We start from the raw sequence: 18,700 nt of genomic DNA, 5'->3' as shown, positions 1-18,700 counted from the left end.
TATCATCACCACCATCATCATCACCATCATCACCACCACCACCACCACCATCACCACGACAATCATCACCACCATCATCACCACCATCACAACCACCATCATCGCCATCATCACTACCATCACCATCATCAATACCATCACCACCATCATCATCACCATCACCACCATCACCACCATCATCATCACCATCATCACCACCACAATCATCACCACCATCATCACCACCATCATCACCACAATCATCACCACTATCATCACCACCATCATCACCACAATCATCACCACTATCATCACCATCACCACGATCATCATCACCATCATCACCACCATCACCACCACCATCATCACCATCATCACCACCACATTCAACACCACCATCATCACAACCATCACAAACACCATCATCATCACCATCATCACCACAATCACCAACATCACCACCACCATCATCACCACCATCACCACCATCATCACCATTATCACCACCATCATCACTACCATCATCATCACCATCGTCACCATCATCACCACCATTACAACCACCATCATCATCCCCATCATCACCAGCATCACCACCATCACCACCACCATCATCACCATCATCACCACCATCGTCACCACCATCACCACCACAATCATCACAATCAACACCACCATCACCACCACCATCACCATCATCACCACCATCATCACCACCATCACACCACCATCATCACCATCACCACCACCGTCATCACCATCACCACCACCATCATCACCATCATCATCCCTCACTAGCATCACCACCATCATCACCGCCATCGTCACCACCATCTCCACCACTATCATCATCATCACCACCATCACAACCACCATCACAACCACCATCATCATCACCACCATCACAACCACCGTCACCACCACCATCAGCATCAAAATCATCACCACCACCACCACCACCATCACCACGACAATCATCACCACCATCATCACCATCATCACAACCACCATCATCGCCATCATCACTACCATCACTATCATCAATACCATCACCACCATCATCATCACCATCACCACCATCACCACCATCACCATCACCACCATCACCACCATCATCATCACCATCATCACCACCACAATCATCACCACTATCATCACCACAATCATCACCACTATCATCACCATCATCACCACTATCATCACCATCACCACCATCATCATCACCATCATCACCACCATCACCACCACCATCATCACCATCATCACCACCACATTCAACACCACCATCATCACCACCATCACAAACTCCATCATCATCACCATCATCACCACCATCACCAACATCACCACCACGATCATCACCACCATCACCACCATCATCACCATTATCACCACTATCATCACTACCATCATCATCACCATCGTCACCATCACTACCACCATTACAACCACCATCATCATCCCCATCATCACCAGCATCACCACCATCACCACCACCATCATCACCATCATCACCACCATCGTCACCACCACCACCACCACAATCATCACAATCAACACCACCATCACCACCACCATCACCATCATCACCACCATCATCACCACCATCATACCACCATCATCACCATCACCACCACCGTCATCACCATCACCACCACCATCATCACCATCATCATCCCTCACTAGCATCACCACCATCACCACCACCATCATCACCACCATCATCACCACCATGTCCACCACCATCATCATCATCACCACCATCACAACCACCATCACAACCACCATCATCATCACCACCATCACAACCACCGTCACCACCACCATCAGCTTCACCATCATCACCACCACCACCATCACCACGACAATCATCACCACCATCATCACCACCATCACAACCACCATCATCGCCATCATCACTACCATCACTATCATCAATACCATCACCACCATCATCATCACCATCACCACCATCACCACCATCACCACCATCATCATCACCATCATCACCATCATCACCACCAGAATCATCACCACCATCATCACCACAATAAACACCACTATCATCACCATCATCACCACTATCATCACCACCATCACCACCACCATCATCATCATCACCACCACCATCATCACCATCATCACCATCACATTCATCACCACCATCATCATCACCATCACAAACACCATGATCATCACCATCATCACCACCATCACCAGCATCACCACCACCATCACCACCACCATCATCACCATTATCACCACTATCATCACTACCATCATCATCACCATCGTCACCATCATCACCACCATTACAACCACCATCATCATCCCCATCATCACCAGCATCACCACCATCACCACCACCATCATCACCATCATCACCACCATCGTCACCACCATCACCACCACAATCATCACAATCAACACCACCATCACCACCACCATCACCATCATCACCACCATCATCACCACCATCATCACCACCATCACACCACCATCATCACCATCACCACCACCGTCATCACCATCACCACCACCATCATCACCATCATCATCCATCACCAGCATCACCACCATCACCACCACCATCAGCACCACCATGTCCACCACCATCATCATCATCACCACCATCACAACCACCATCATCATCACCACCATCACAACCACCGTCACCACCACCATGAGCATCATCCCCATCACAACCATCACCACCTTCACCACAACCATCATCACTGCCAACATCACCATCACCACCACCATCATCACCACCATCATCACCACCACCACCACTGTCATAACCATCACCACCATCACCACCACCATCATGCTATTTTTTCACTTTCATGCCATACCTAAGGGACCTGGTAACACCTTTTCCCTAGCGATTTATTCTGCCTTTTACCCATTAATATCACCTTGTATGTTATTGCTGTAAACTACGTCGACAATGAAGCTTTATAAATAATCATATAAGTCAGTGTTAAGATATAATACGCAAAATACAGGGTAGTCCATATGTAGCGCTCCTCTTACACCTCGCCGGGCCATTTCTCGTGTGCTATGGGGGCGGCTCAGTCATCGCTATATCCACCCTCCATTATTTATTTCCAACCCCCACTGTCACGCCCACGCCAGCAGACTGGGCCATCCCCGCAACACAATAATCACATGAGTTACTTGTGCAGCGCTATTTCCGGACTACCCTCCATAAAATCCTCCAGCCAATATTTAGTAAACTGTGCCTGTTCAATTTTGCCAAATATTTTCGTGTTTTTCCACTTTATTTCACGTAGCTCAGTGGTGGAGTTTGACAGAACTTTGGCAATGCATCCTTGCCATAACACTTCTTCGTGATTAGCATTGCATGAAACTTGGACATATGCGAGTATACAGAGCTTGTAAAATGTCTTACGCAAGGGAGAGAGAGAGAGAGAGAGAGAGAGAGAGAGAGAGAGAGAGAGAGAGAGAGAGAGAGACAGACAGACAGACAGACAGAGACAGACAGACAGACACAGACAGACAGACAGACAGACAGACAGACAGACAGACACACACACACACACACACACACACACACACACACACACACACACACACACACACACATACACAGAAGCTTACACTTCAACTCACGTAAGAGGGGATTCCGCCACATCTTTCACGGTCTCAAGTTTGGCAGGGTAGACGGGCACTGTCAGAATGACTACGAGGTTGCTTGTATATCCGGCCGCTAAGATGTCTACCACAATCCACCACACCACCAACCACACCCTCGCCCACCACACTGTTATCTCCTTATCCGGCATGGACTGTCCTATCAACCCAGACCCTACCTGCAAGAAGAGGAAGAAGAAAATAGCGATGAGGATGATGATGATAATAATAATAATAATAATAATAATAATAATATTAACAATAATAATAATAATAATAATAGGAACAATAATGATAATAATAGTAATAATAATAATAATAACAACAACAACAGTAACAATAATGATAGTAATAATAATAATAATAATAATAATAATAATAATAATAATATTAATATTAATAATAATAGTAATAATAATATTACTGATAATTATGATAATAATCATAATAATAATAAATAATAATAAACAATAATCCATTCATCCATCCATCCATCATCCAATCCTAAGTCACCCCACAGAGGAGCAAAGGAACCCGGGCATAGGCAAGTTGGTCCCGACATTCAAAATGAGAGTATCATTTTAAATCCACCCTCATCATCATGATCATCATCATCATAATAATAATAATAATAATAATATTGGCAGGACTCCAGGGTACAAATTAGCGATGTAGCGTCTCATCATTATGGCTTGTGCCAGTGCTGATGGCTCTCATCACCTATAGCCAGTCATAGTAGGTAAGAGCAAGCGACCCAGGTCACTGAAGGACATCATTGCCAAGCTTCCTGTGTAGTGCCATGGTAACAAGTTAACCTGGTTAACCAAGATATCAGTCATGGCTGGTTCCACCACAGGTACGACCCTTCCGTGCAGAGCACCACCAAAAAAACTGTAGCATCAGTCATGACAACATGAAGACAGTGTTGCTGCTGGACAATGCATTAGCCCATCCTTCCTCTGCCAAACTCTGCAGCCAGGATGAACAAAGCAAGCCTTGATCCTGTCAGTAGCATCACTGACCTCACCCAGACCATGGAACATGGAGTTACAGAGACTGCAGAGGCACTTCAGGAAGCTCTACTTGCACCAGTGCAACACTGTGACTGTGGATGGGATGGAGGAGGAAGACTATGAAGACACCAGAGGCAAGAAAACTCAGTACAATTCAAGATATACAACATCAAAGACGCCTTCATCAACCTGGCAGAGGCGTGGAAGAGAGTGTCTGTTGCCAGAATCAAGAGTTGGTGGTGCAGACCTCTCAGAGCCCCCAAGACTCAAGCACCACTGCATGATTTGTAGGGGTTTGAGCCACTGACGATAGCAGAAATGTCGGTAGCTGCAGGGCAGAGAGATCCTGCTGAGCAGAGGCTGCAAAAGTGGCTGGATGAGGAGGCTGGTGTGCCTAGCTACCATCATCAGACAGAAGAGAGACTGTGAATGAACTACAAGACTGGACACTGGCAAAGGAGGAAGACGAAGAGAAGAAGGATAAGACATCTGAACCGTCTCTGGATGCAGTAATTGATGAAGCAAACACTATCCTGGCCGTGAAGACAAAGTTGGAGGGCCTCTGGCTCAACATTATGAGGTCATACGGCTAACCAGGTTCGAGTTAATACAGCTGCAGGAGCCAAGAAAAATTCTGAATAAGATCTTCCAGTTTTTCAAGTCTGTGCCAACTGCTGCCAAGAGGCTCTGCACAATCAGAGACCTCCAATGTGCCCGTGGCAACAACATCCTCAGCCAGCCTCCACATAGCCTCAGGATCCAGCAGTACAGCCTTCAGGACCCCAACCTCCAACACCTCAGGACTCTGTATCAGATGTGACACCAGAGCCACCAGAAATCATCTTTGCCAACAGTGACGATGAATAATACTTAATTCAGTCTGAAGCATACAAGAAGAATGGAAGTGCGAGCACTCTGCATCCATCTATACAGGTGAAAGGCACAATGCATGCGTTTCCTACCCTTTTCTCCGCAGCCTGGCCTGAAATTACCATCTTCCCATCATAACTGATAAGTTATGAAAACAGACTAGTAATATTGTACTAGTCATGAAATAGTGCTATGTGAAATTATGAGCCAGGTTAGTTTAAAAGGGGTATAGTTTTCATTTAGTATTACCAATTTATATTCTAACATGTACTTAAAATCCCACGTCAGTGGGGACCATCAGATAGAACGGGGTATCCACTTTCTTGGATTTCCCCCATTAGTCCGTTACAGTGAAGGTCAACGTTTTATATGTATATATATATATATATATATATATATATATATATATATATATATATATATATATATAGATAGATAGATAGATATAGATAGATAGATAGATAGAGAGATATATAGATATACATATATATACAGTACATCCCCCTAGTACGCCTATATGGGCGGCAGAGGACGTCGCATACTAGGAATTCGCGTAGTGTGAATACATAAACTTATCGATAAAATTACATATGGGCAGCACCCCCCTTCATGGGCAACCCTTGAGACTCCTTTCAGATCTAAGTAGTGTACTACACAGGGAAACTATCTACGACATATTACCTAAGATAAAGTAAACCTATAGGATCATGGCTGTATTAGGTAAATTATTTGTGGTAGATGGTGGCAACCATCATCCACTCACTTGATGTAGTGCTGCCTACTTTTTCCTTAGCCTTTATCATTCTTTTTCTGTGCCTGACCTCCTCTCTTTCTACCCATCTTTTCTATCACTTCTTATTGCTTTTCTTTCCTTACATTCAGTGACAAGCAAAATGGTTTCCTGTAAGCCAAGGAACCATTTACAACTCTGGGTGGTAACCATATAACCAACACATATGTGCCCCCTACGTGTCAACAAGTGGGTTGGTGGAGGGTTAGTTCCCTTCACCGTATAACAAATAACTCAAAGTCAAATGGCAACCTCTTACGGGATTATGGCGTCTGGCAATAGATAGATAGATTAATAGATCTTTACCTGTTATCCCTTCTTGGGGGGGGAATGATGCGTACTCGGGGTAACCCCGGATTTGGGCCACTCTTCGCTTCCCTCTTCGCTTACAAGGAGTTCAATTCGCATAGTAATAGAAAATACACTAAAAAAAAAAAAAATTAGGCCCTTGCGTACAATGGGGATCACGTACTCTGAACTCGCGTACTGTGGGGATGTACTGTATATATATATATATATATATATATATATATATATATATATATATATATATATATATATATATATATATATTATATATATATATATATATATATATATATACAAATCAAATCAAGAACTGTGTGTGTGTGTGTGTGTGTGTGTGTGTGTGTGTGTGTGAGACAAACACACACAATCTATTTGTCTTTCTATCTGTCTGTCTATATGTCTATTTATATCTATCCATCTAATCATCAACACCAATATAGTCACCTTGAGGGCAACGTTGACAGGATCATTAATAACACGTTGTTGATACAGAAGCAAGGCGAGAGATGAAGCCACCACAAAGGTCGTAGCTGCCAGCAGTCCCCACACCAGCCCTGAAAAAGGGTACAGAACATTCCTCCAACGCGGCAGTGGCTGCGGGACGCGTATAAGGAAGGAGAAACCCGTGTCTCAGTGAGGATAGGTGAGATCAAAGTCGTGAAGTCGATCCCTATTCGGTTGAAGAACGTTGACAGTCATGTCCTTCCCATGGTACATCACTTCTCCAAGCATGCCTGGTTAGGTGCCATTTACTTTACGAGCGAACTCAATATTACGGATGGGAATGACGTTCACTCCAAACCCATACATGTCTCCTATGATGTTCAAGACGTCTACATTCCCCCCAACACAGCCATCCTTTTTACCATAGTAAACGAAAGGAACATCGTAGCACATGCCCGAAACCTGCAAAATCTTGCCCCCAAAATCTAGGAAGCGAGGCGAGAATAGAGACTTGAGCGTGTAAAGTTTACTTGGGTTCCAAACTTCCAATGGAGCTTTTGTAAGAGAGCGTCCTTGTCTGTTGCGCTGTGTGGGTAGGCTGGTGTAGAAATATATGTGTGTTTTTCCTGCTTGAACGACCGACTGCAGAAGTAGGATGAATTCTGAACGCTGGACGACAGGTTCACTCAAGATAGAGGTCGTGTTGAGATATGGGTCCAGACAGAAGAGGACCAGGTAGCAAGGATTCCAGTCTTTGTTGCCTGCCAGGAGGAGGAGAAATGAAGTAGGATCATTGTGGAAGATGATGACAGCTGTAATTCTTGATCCCCTGATGTGGTGTTGCGGACGTGGAGTATGGGGGAGTGAGTGTTGGCTGGCGAGGTAGACGGGAGTGAGGGAGAGTCCCGCTGCTGACACCACCGGACTCAGATCTAGTAGGCGATGGTTGTGGTCCTCGCTCACCACCAGGAGGTCCTGCCCACGCAAAGGACCCCCAGCTAGTGATGACAGAGTGTTGGTTGGAAGGGTGTGGCTGTCTGGGGGAAAAAAAGAATGAATTATAGTTGGCTGGTTTTCATCTGAGGGAACTGGGTCACTTCTGTTGCTTGAGTACTAAGTTGTGGCTGCATGGACTTTGAGGACCCATTGTAGGTAGTGTTGACCTAAAACTGTCATCTCCCCAGTTTGATTGTTGATTTGTGACAGTAGATTAGCACTAGAGTACAATGCTAATCACGAAGAAGTTCAATGAAAAGGACGTAAAGCCACTGTAAAGCTAGCAATGAACGAAAATCTAGGCCAAGTTAAAAGAGCTATAATCTTTTTACTCTAACTTGGCAAAAAATTAACAACCCTCCAGCTTGAATGCCGAGCTGCAGCGATAAATTAACACTAAAATATGATGCTAGTCATATAGTGACATGAAAAGAATGTAGAGCCAAAGTATTGCCACTTTCTGCCACTGAGCTACGTGAAATAAGCTACCAGTGGACGAAAACCTAGACCAAGTTAGGATAAACGAGTATATTTTCTCCTCTAGTTGGGGGAACTCTCTAAAACTCAATAAAATCATCTGGTAAGAGGATATTTAAATGAGTATATACGTTGATCTTACTATGCGGAAGGGCTTGTTTTTGTGGCCTGAGGTTCATCTGAAACGTGGTCCCGGTGGACTGAAGGCTTAATTTGCTCGTCTTCCCCAGTCCACCCTTCTCCTTTCGATGAACAGGGAAGTAGTTGTAGGAAATTTGTTTAACTTAGCAATTGAACGGCTTGGTTATATTAGTCCCACCACATGAAGGCATCCCTTGTGAAATGTGGACCTTGTCAATTGCAGGCTTAAACTGTCGTTCTCCTGCTGTCCACAATCCTTCTTTCGGTGGATAGGGAAGTAGCTGAGGGAGTGAAGAGAGAGACCTGTACTTTACTTAGGAAAAATCATCCAATATATTACCACTATGCCGGGAATCGAACCCGGTATGCTGCCTGGCTCTCACCTGAGAGTCCCGGGTTCGATTCCCTGCATAGTGGTAATATAACGGATAGTTTAGGGAGGTTTGAATAACAAGGTAGTTGAGCCACTTGGTTATATCGCTGCCACCACATGAAGGCGTCTCTTGCCAGCACCAAGAAAGTTACAAAAGAAATTACAACACTGGGGTGGGATACTCAAACATATTTACGATCCAGGCCCTGTCGTAACTGTGATGGGTTTTGACAGAAGGAACTGGAGACATGGAAACTTTCTCTTTCTCTGTCCTACCACTCAAAATAGACAACAGAAAACAGATAACATAACAGAAAACAGACACCAGATAACAAGAGAAAACAGACACCAGATAACATAACAGAAAACAGACACCAGATAACATAACAGAAAACAGACACCAGATAACATAACAGAAAACAGACACCAGATAACATAACAGAAAACAGACACCAGATAACATAACAGAAAACAGACACCAGATAACATAACAGAAAACAGACACCAGATAACATAACAGAAAACAGACACCAGATAACGTAACAGAAAACAGACACCAGATAACATAACAGACAACACATAACGGACAACAGATGTAACAGTTTCCCTCAAGTAACCAGGAATTGTTTTTGACGAAAGAACGCCAGCCAGGGAAACACTGTAATGTCGTTAACCATCCTGCAAAAACTAATCCGAGATACGACAGGGAATCCACCACGAAATACCTTTAATCCCACCCCTGACTGTATTCCAAGTGGCTTTGGTGATTCCATAACACCTTTTTATTGCGATTTGTTTTGCACATAATGCCTCAGTATCCTCTTGGTGGTAGTACTAGTAATAGTAGTAGTAGTAATCATAGTAGTAGTAGTAGTAGTAGTAGTTGTTGTTGTTGTTATTGTTGTTGTTGTTGGTGGTGGTGCCCTGGGTTCATCTGAAATGTGAGCCCAGTGGACTGCAGGCTTAAGTTGCCCTCCTGCAGTCCACCATCCTCCTTTGGGGGGATACAGAGAGAGTTGAGGAAAGTTTGTATAACCGGGCAGCTCAAGAGCCATTTTATATCAGAGCCACCACAGGAAGGCGTCCCTCTCCAGCACCTGTGTCGATGAGAAAAAATAGCACGATAGAAAAATTATTAAGTGTAATATTCAAACTAAATAGCTAAGGAACAGGTGTTAAGAATCCTCTTGCACCACTTAGAATACGTTCCACTGTCACCGGAAGAAGCTAAGACTTTCTGAAGGAGGCTGAAGCATCTGAAGCTCAAGAGGGAAGACTGAAGTTAGGAGGAGGAGAAATTATAATATCTTAGCCTGTACTTCGTTCATTTTAACTTGGCGGATATTTCGTGCTTTCTGCATTTATTTCCTGTAACTCACTGACAGACTAAGGCAAGACTACGGCTCTACATCCCTCCCATTGAACTTCTTCGTGACTAGCATCATAGTCTAGGGTCAGTCTCTCGTATCAGCTGAATATTCAAGATGAAGAGATGGCCATTTTACACCTAGCTGAAGTGAACAGTGTATAACCGTAAAACTGCCATCTCTCCATTCTCAGTACAGAGCAGTAACAAGAGATTAACACTGGAATATGGTGCTAGTCACAAAGAAGTGCTTAAAAAGAGATGTTAAGCCGCAGTGTTGCCTTTTTCTACCCATGGGCTACGGGAAAAAAGTTGCTAAATGAAAATCTCCCCGAGATCGTTAACATATTGGGTCATTTTTACTCTTTATACTCCTATGTCGTGGTGCTGGAGAGGGACGCCTTCACGTGGTGGCACCGATATAACCAGGCGGCTCAATTGCCAGGTTATACATATGTCCCTCAACTGTTTCAGTGTTCCCCTACAGGCGGATGGTTGAATGCAGGAAAAAGGCGATTTCAGCCTGCACTCCACTGGGTTCACGTTTCACATGAACCTGATTATCTAACTGCTACTATTACTACTACTACTACTATTATTATTATTACTACTACTACTATTATTACTACTGCTACGACTACTACTGTTGCTACCACCACCACCTCCAACACTACCACTACGACTACTGCTGCAGCTGCGCTGCTGTAACTACAACTACTAATACTGCATCAACTACTACAACTACTACTACTGCCTCTGTTACTACTACTACTACTACCACTACTACTATTACTACCACTAATACTATTACTATCACCATAACTACTACTACTACTACTACTACAACTGCTACTGCTACCACTACTACTACAACTGCTACTGCTGCTACTACTACTACTACTATTACTGCTGCTACTACTACTACTACTACTACTACTACTACCACTACTACTACTACTACAGCAGAGTCGAATTCTAAGTGACATAGGAGGTTCTCTAGCACCTCTTCCATAGCGATTTATTTTTCATATGACACCTTGTACTATTTATATGCTATTTAAGCCATTTGAATTTCCATGTAGTTTGCACCTGTAACATACAAGAGGATAATGAGGTGTAGCAGACTAAATCGCTAAGGAAGTGGTGTTACAAAACCTCGGCCAAACGATCATGTTTAGTTTCGAAAAATAATCTCTTGTATTGTTGGCGTTACATATTCTCTCTCTCTCTCTCTCTCTCTCTCTCTCTCTCTCTCTCTCACCGGATGGCACTGGGAAGCTGCGCAGGGCTTCAGCAGGGGCGGCGAGGGCAGCGAAGAGAGAGAAGCAGAGGCAGTGTTGTGTGTATGAAGGCGCCATGGCGAGTGACCACACCTGCCCCGCCACACCACCACCACACCTTCACAAACACCAGCACCTTATAGCCGGCACCAGGGGGCTTGGCGCAGGCGTGTGGGGGGAGAAAGAGGAAGGGGGAGAGAGAGAAGGAGGAGAGGGAGAGGGGTAAGGGGGGTGAGGAGGAGAGGGAGGATGTGGATCTGGGGAGAAGGGCATATTCACGAACGAACACATATGTATTTATTGATATGATTTATAATATTAGTTTTTCAGTATGGTTATTGATAGTAGTAGTAGTAGTAGTAGTAGCAGTATTTCAGGGTTTGAGGGACGTTTGTATATCCCGTATCTCCACAACCCAGTCATGTCAGTGCCACCACGTGAAGGCGTCAATCTCCACCCCCTGAGAGACTTTAATTTCATGATGAACACGAATCCCAAGATCCCAGTTTGTCATTCTTATCAGAAGGATGTTTGTATAAGCAGACAGTTGAGCCGCCTAGTTATATCGGTGCCACCGCACGAAGGCCTCCCTCACCAGAGCCAGTAGAGTGGAAAATAATAAATTAAATAGCTGAACGATTACTGCTGACATTTTCTTGATTGTCTGGTGCAAATGTGATCTTGTTTTGGGACACATGAGCCAAAACAACAGCCGCATCAACTCAAAGGCTGACGTTCATATGCAAACAGCCAATTTTGTGAAGGGTTTATGTGGAACACGTGCTGAGTATTTGATGGGGTGGGTTAGCCTGCATGCCACGTTATAGACTGCGTTCAGCAGGGAGGTAGAGAAACTGTTGCCTTCACTTAAGCATTGGATGTGGTTAGCCTGCATGCCACGTTATAGACTGCGTTCAGCAGCGAGGTGCAACAGTCACACCTTAACACTTATCGTGGGTTGAAGCCCTTCAGTCCGAAAACGTATCACTGATTTTAATCCTGCTACCACTAAGCGAATTTATAGACGTTACTACTCCTACTATTATTACTACTACTACTACTGCTGCTGCTGCTGCTACAACTACTTCTACTACTACTACTACTACTTTTAAAATCACCTCCATCCATTGTTGAATTATATTGTGAAGATCAAAACCAACCCTCCAAATATAGTTCACCATTTGGAGTTGTAATGTGAAGATTAACACTAACCCTCATATTACAATCCGTTGGCCCCAAGCACGCCAACAGCTGTGGTTACCAAACATGTACTATTACTATTATTACTTTATTGTATATTTATTGATATTACAGTGTAAATAAAGACATTCAACTATTGGAGTCGCTGGTTTATGCGGCTCTCGACCACAGGAGCTTCGTAATCCATACCCGCCAGAGAGACAGGTCTGAGGGCCGATGATCTTGTGCCCCCTGAGACATAGGAGTGCAGACCCCACGAGGGAGAATGACAGTCGACATCTCATCCAGGTCATAAAAGAACCCTGCGGTTGGCGTTTCTTCTCAGAAAGATCTCTGCCAGTCTCGAGTAGAATCTCACCGCCTCTGGACCCATCCCACCTGATGGGAGTGAACTGACCGTGGTCCACCTGTTGGATTCTTTCTTGATAATATCTGTTTTTTTTCTTGTTCATTCATTTTATATGAAGCTTCGAGAGACAGTTCATGATGACATGCTGCCATGGGATCAATTATCCTGATGTCAAAGAACGCCCTCTGCCCACGTGTTCAGAAACCTCGAGCATTGACATCCACTCTTGCATAATTTGATGTGTTTGCTGTTCTGTGAATGACGTACTCTCCATCCAGCGGTAGCAGAGCTGGCTAAGTCATGAAATCATGACATATTTCCTGCAGCATTTTGGCAGTGAGGTTGCGTACTTCATCGTGTCGGATGCAAACAAAACCTCCCTTCTTTCCTACCATTGCATGGTTTGCATCAAAGGCAGTGCCACAGGCACTGTGTTGAGGTGGGTTCTCTATTGGCCACCCATATCTCAAGGCTATGACATCAATAAATTCTTCTTTGTTGAAGTGCCAAGCCTTTTGCTACTACTACTACTACTACCGCTGCTACTATTACTACTACTACCACTACTGTTACTACTACTAATTTTTATTTTTGAGTCACCTCCATCCATTGGGAAATTAACTGTAAAGATCAAAACCAATCTTCCTAATACAGTTCACCATTTGGAGTTGTAATGTGAAGGTAAACACTAACCCTCATAATACAATCCGTTGGCCCCAAGCACGCCAACGGCTGTGGTTACCAGCCATCTACTATTACTATTATTATTTTATTTTATATTTATTGATAGTACAGTGAAAATAAAGACATTAAACTAGGAGTCGCCGGTCTATGCGACTCTTGACCACTGTAGCTTCGTAATCCATACCCGTCAGAGAGAAAGGCGTGAGGGCTGATGATCTTGTGCTCCTGAGACATAGCAGAGCAGATCTCACGAGGGAGAATGACAGTCGACATCTCATCCAGGCCAGAACAGAACTCTGCGGTTGACGTTTCTTCTCAGAAAGAACCTCTGCCAGTCTCGAGTAGAATATCACCGACTCGGGACCCATCCCACCTGATGTTGTGAACACAAGGAGAGTAAATCGGCCGTGGTCAACATTTTGGATCCTTTCTTGATAAATTCTGTTTTTTTCTCGTTCATTCCTTTTGTGTTCAGCTTCGAGAGACAGTTTGCGATGACATGCTGCCATAGGATCAAATATGCTGATGTCGAAGAATGCACTCTTCCCACGTGTCCAGAAACCTCGAGCACTGACATCCACTCTTGCATCATTTGATGTGTTTGCTGTTCTGTGGGTGATGTGCTCGCCGTCCAGTGGTAGCAGAGCTGGTTCACTCATGACAGCATGGCATATTTCCTGCAGCATTTTGGCAGTGAGGTTGTGTACTTCATTGTGTCGGATGCAAACAAAGTCTCCCTTCATGCATACCATTGCATGGTTTCCATCAAAGACAGTGCCACAGGCACAGTGTTGAGGCAGGTTCTCTATTGGTCACCCATATCTGAAGGCTATGGCGTCAATAAATTCTTGTTTGTTGAAGTGGAGGCCTTTTGCCTTGAGAGGCAGGGTTGTGAGCCAGTTCGATGGCCCAACGTCCTGTCCAATTTCAACTCTTCGGCACTGGTCTGGTGCTAGATGTTCGATTATGTGCTGCAGCTGATCCTTTTGTCTTGGTTCACGCTCCTTGCTTATCTGAGTCTTTATGTCTTTCTGCCTTTGATGGTCGATTTCACTCGTCTCAGCCTGGGCATAAATCTTCTGTGATAAGGATTCGGTGAGTCTGAGTGAATTTCTATGTTCGTAGCACGCCACGGCTACTGGATTTATAATGCCAAGGCCTCCCATCCTGGGTGGTAGTTCTAGAAGGTCCCTCTCTTCTGGTGTGGGGATTAGGCCATTGGTAAGAGATGGGAGGAAAGAATCCCTGATAGCATCCTCCAGTGGTAGTAGCAGCAACTCGATGTCTGGTATTCTCCTCATCACGAAGGTCCACTTGTGCTTTACACAATAAGTAAATGCCTGTATACTGCATGAGGTACTGTTTTTGCGTGGCTGGATAGTGCATGAATTTCTTCTATCCATGTCTTTACCTTATCACTCACATATTTATCTTTGAATTCCTTAGTTCCAATCACAGCACCTAGATGCCTCTGACCTTCCTTGGTCACTACCTCGTTTGTGCCTCTAAATGCTTCCTGTGCATCTTGAGAGTAAGCTGGTTTCGCGATCAAGATGGACTTACTTGCATAAGGGTAGTAACCAATTTCAGGGTCATGAGATGTTATAAGGTCCCAACATTTCCTCACATCCTCATCCTTGCCAGCACCCGTTAGATCATCTGCGTAGGTTACCTGTTTTACATTGGTGGCCTCATATTTGATCTGTTGTTGCAGCACTGTCATCGCCAGGGTGAACATAGTCATGGCAACGGGGTCCCACTGAGTGGTTCGTTCTGTGGATTGGATTACACCGACATCGTGAGCAGCTGTCTTACCCACAATGTAGAGGTCTGCTGGTTTTTTATAGGTGTTTTCCACATATTGGGCAGATGCTGGGCATTTAACCTTGATGTTGTGCAGCATTGCCTCCCGGGTCATGGAAATAAATGCATTTGAGGCATCAACTAATAATATTGCCTGACAGTCCTCTTCCTCAGATATTTTCCTCATGGAGTGAACTGCTGCCTCACCTCCTGCCTGCTGGCCTGCGCACACTTGGAGGTTGCTAACTGCCTGCTTCACATCATCTTTCACCACCTCCATGATGCATTTTCCTTTAATCCGTCTTAAGACTTCACCCACCCCGATGGGCCTGCATCCAGGAATCTTATTAAGGGGGATTAGTCTGCAAGCCTCAGTGCTTCGATGTTACTGCACTGACTTGAAGCCAGCTTCCTCGCCAGTGAGGCAATGGTATTACATAGGTCTGCTGCTGCCTCCCGAAACGATGTTACTGAGGATTACTCGACAAGATTTTGCATCCAGACCTGACGGTCTTGCCCCTCCCTGTGTGTGCATTGCCTTCCACCACACCATATCGCCAGTTACCTTGTCATAAATGATGGGATTAGGAGTGTAATTGCCGTCAGACTTTGACTGGGCATTTGCTTGTCGTGCTGTCGGATGTTTTTCTTGGAGTTGTTGCATTGTTTCATCTGTCAGGTCAAGTACTCCATTTGGTGATTCAGCTGACAGGGATCTTGTTGCCATCGAGACCTTCCCCTGTCTCTTCTTGCTGCCAAAAATCTCTGCCACATCGTTGGTATTCTGTTTGCTTCTGCCTGGTTTATTATTCTCATCAGCAAGGCCCTTGCTTCCTCAAGTAGGTTGTCGATTTCACCTCTTTTCCATGCTACAACCCGACTTTGGATGGCCTTAATATTTTCTGCAATGCTAGTTCTAGGGCGGGTCTTGTTGAGGAAGAGATGTGGTATCAATGCAAAGACCTTAAGAGAGAATGAGGCAATGGGTGTGTTATTTTTGCAATGGGCTATCGGGCGAGTGATTTCCTTGATCATGTCAGTTGTAGCATTGCATTTGGGAGGTTCGAAAAGGTTACTTGACGACCATCCAACTATTTCATTATATGTGGTGTTTACCCAGGTTACTTCATTTTCTCTGATGGTCACCACGCCATCAATTTCCATGTCACCAATCTGTCGCCTGCCATGTTTGAAGCGATCAAATGCCGCTTCTGTTGGGCTGTGATTTCCTAACACATACATACAGAAAGGTCCCAGCCTACAGTATGTACACCGCGACCTGTTTGTTGCACATGAGCACCTGATACACTTATGCTGCCTACTGGAGCACTGACAACAGTACTGTGGCATGGCCATGGTGTTAAAGAACTTTTTATACTGTGGTACAGTATTATTAAAAGATGATTATGGCTACTTTTTGTAGTACCTTAAAATGAAAATTAAATATAATGTTACTAGAACTTTTGTTTTACTATACGATTCTTAAAGTTACGTTCGATTTAAATGAAGAATGTGCTTGTTTTACTTCTATTTTTGCAAATAATATGATGAAGTTCTGAAGCAATTTGCTCATTTTTCTCTAGCTTTGCATATCTGTTAATATCTTATTGGTCTGTCTTAAAATAATAATTGACTAATCTGATACTGTTATGTATTTAAAGTTTGATATGAAGTAAAACAACGCTTCTTTGTTTAAGGGTTAAGTAGGTGGCCAATGGGTGTGGTGCAACACTATGGAGCCTAGTTTATTGGTAATGGGTCATCAGTCGTTACAGTGTAGGGGTGAGGGTGGTGTGTGGTGTAGCGGTAGTGTGTGTGTGTGTGTGTGTGTGTGTGTGTGTGTGTGTGTGTGTGTGTGTGTGTGTGTGTGTGTGTGTCAGTTGATTGGGTGGGAGGAGTTGATGAGGTTGAGTTGGTGGGTGTGGTAGTTCGGTGCATCGCCTGGGTGGGTGGACAGTGGTAATGGTGGAAGGGGGGGGGGGACAGTTGTTGGGTGTGGTGTGTGGAGTGGTTTTGGGTGGGTTGTAGGGGTAAATGGGTTAGTGAGTGGATTCGTTTGGTGGGCTGGGTGAGTAGGTGGCTGGATATGTGGGTGGTCGGGGAGGGGTCGGTAAGTTCGGTTTCGATAAGATGAATTTGGTGGATAAGTCGGGTTCAAATGGGTGAATGGCGTGGTGGAGTGAATGGGGTTGGGTGAGAAGGGTGGATGGGCGGGTGGGTCGGTGGGAGGAGTGGGTGGACTGGATGGGTGGATGGGCAGGGTGATGTGGGTGGGGAGTGTTCAGGGAGAGGTGGGAGGGTTGTGTGGATGGATGAGATGGATGGCATTGTTGGGTGACCAGGGTGGGCGGAATTCGTGACTGGGAAGGGTGGGTGGAATATGTGAGTGGTGAGGGTGGGTGGGAGGGTCGGTGGGCAAGATAGGTTATCGGGATGTGTGGGCAAAGTGAGTCGCCAGGATGAGTGGGCACCCTTGCTCTCCAGGGTGGCTGAGACGATTGCGTGGTCGAGATGATGTAAGTGGGTGGTTGGGTTGGGTGGCTGGATGGGTTCAGGGTGGAGAAATGAATGAGTAAATGAGTTGAGTGGCATTGTCGGGTGACCTTTGTATGTGGCATTCGTGGGTTAGCAGGGTGAATAGCAGGGATCGATGGGCTGGGTGGGTGGCAGGGGTGAGGTCGGCGGGTTGTGTTGGATGAGTTGAGTGGGTAGGTGGATTAGTAGGTGGGTGCATATGTGGCTGTCCAGATGACAAGGCGAGAGAGTGAGCGAAGCTTCATATCTCCGATCCATCAGCCTAACGAATCAGTGTTTTGTTGGGGGTAAGGAGGGGGAGTTAGGGGGTAGACATGTGCGATTAATCTGACCTCTAGTAGCAGATTATCCTGTATCACGAATTTCTGTCCGGAGGTGTACATTGGAATTAACAAGGTTTGGTTAGTATTTGTTTTGATTACAAGATTGTGATA

General features: G+C 44.8%; 1 pseudogene; it reads right to left on the bottom strand.

Moving 5' to 3' along the window:
- Positions 1–14,053: 14,053 nt before the first annotated feature.
- Positions 14,054–16,395, bottom strand: LOC145397963 (uncharacterized; annotated as a pseudogene).
- Between the last annotated feature and the right edge of the window lie 2,305 nt (positions 16,396–18,700).

Source organism: Coenobita brevimanus, chromosome 44 (assembly GCF_032717465.1).
Source record: "Coenobita brevimanus isolate Jiangsu-jjx chromosome 44, ASM3271746v2, whole genome shotgun sequence".
Lineage (NCBI taxonomy): Eukaryota > Metazoa > Arthropoda > Malacostraca > Decapoda > Coenobitidae > Coenobita > Coenobita brevimanus.
This window is presented reverse-complemented; position numbering and strand designations above follow the sequence as displayed.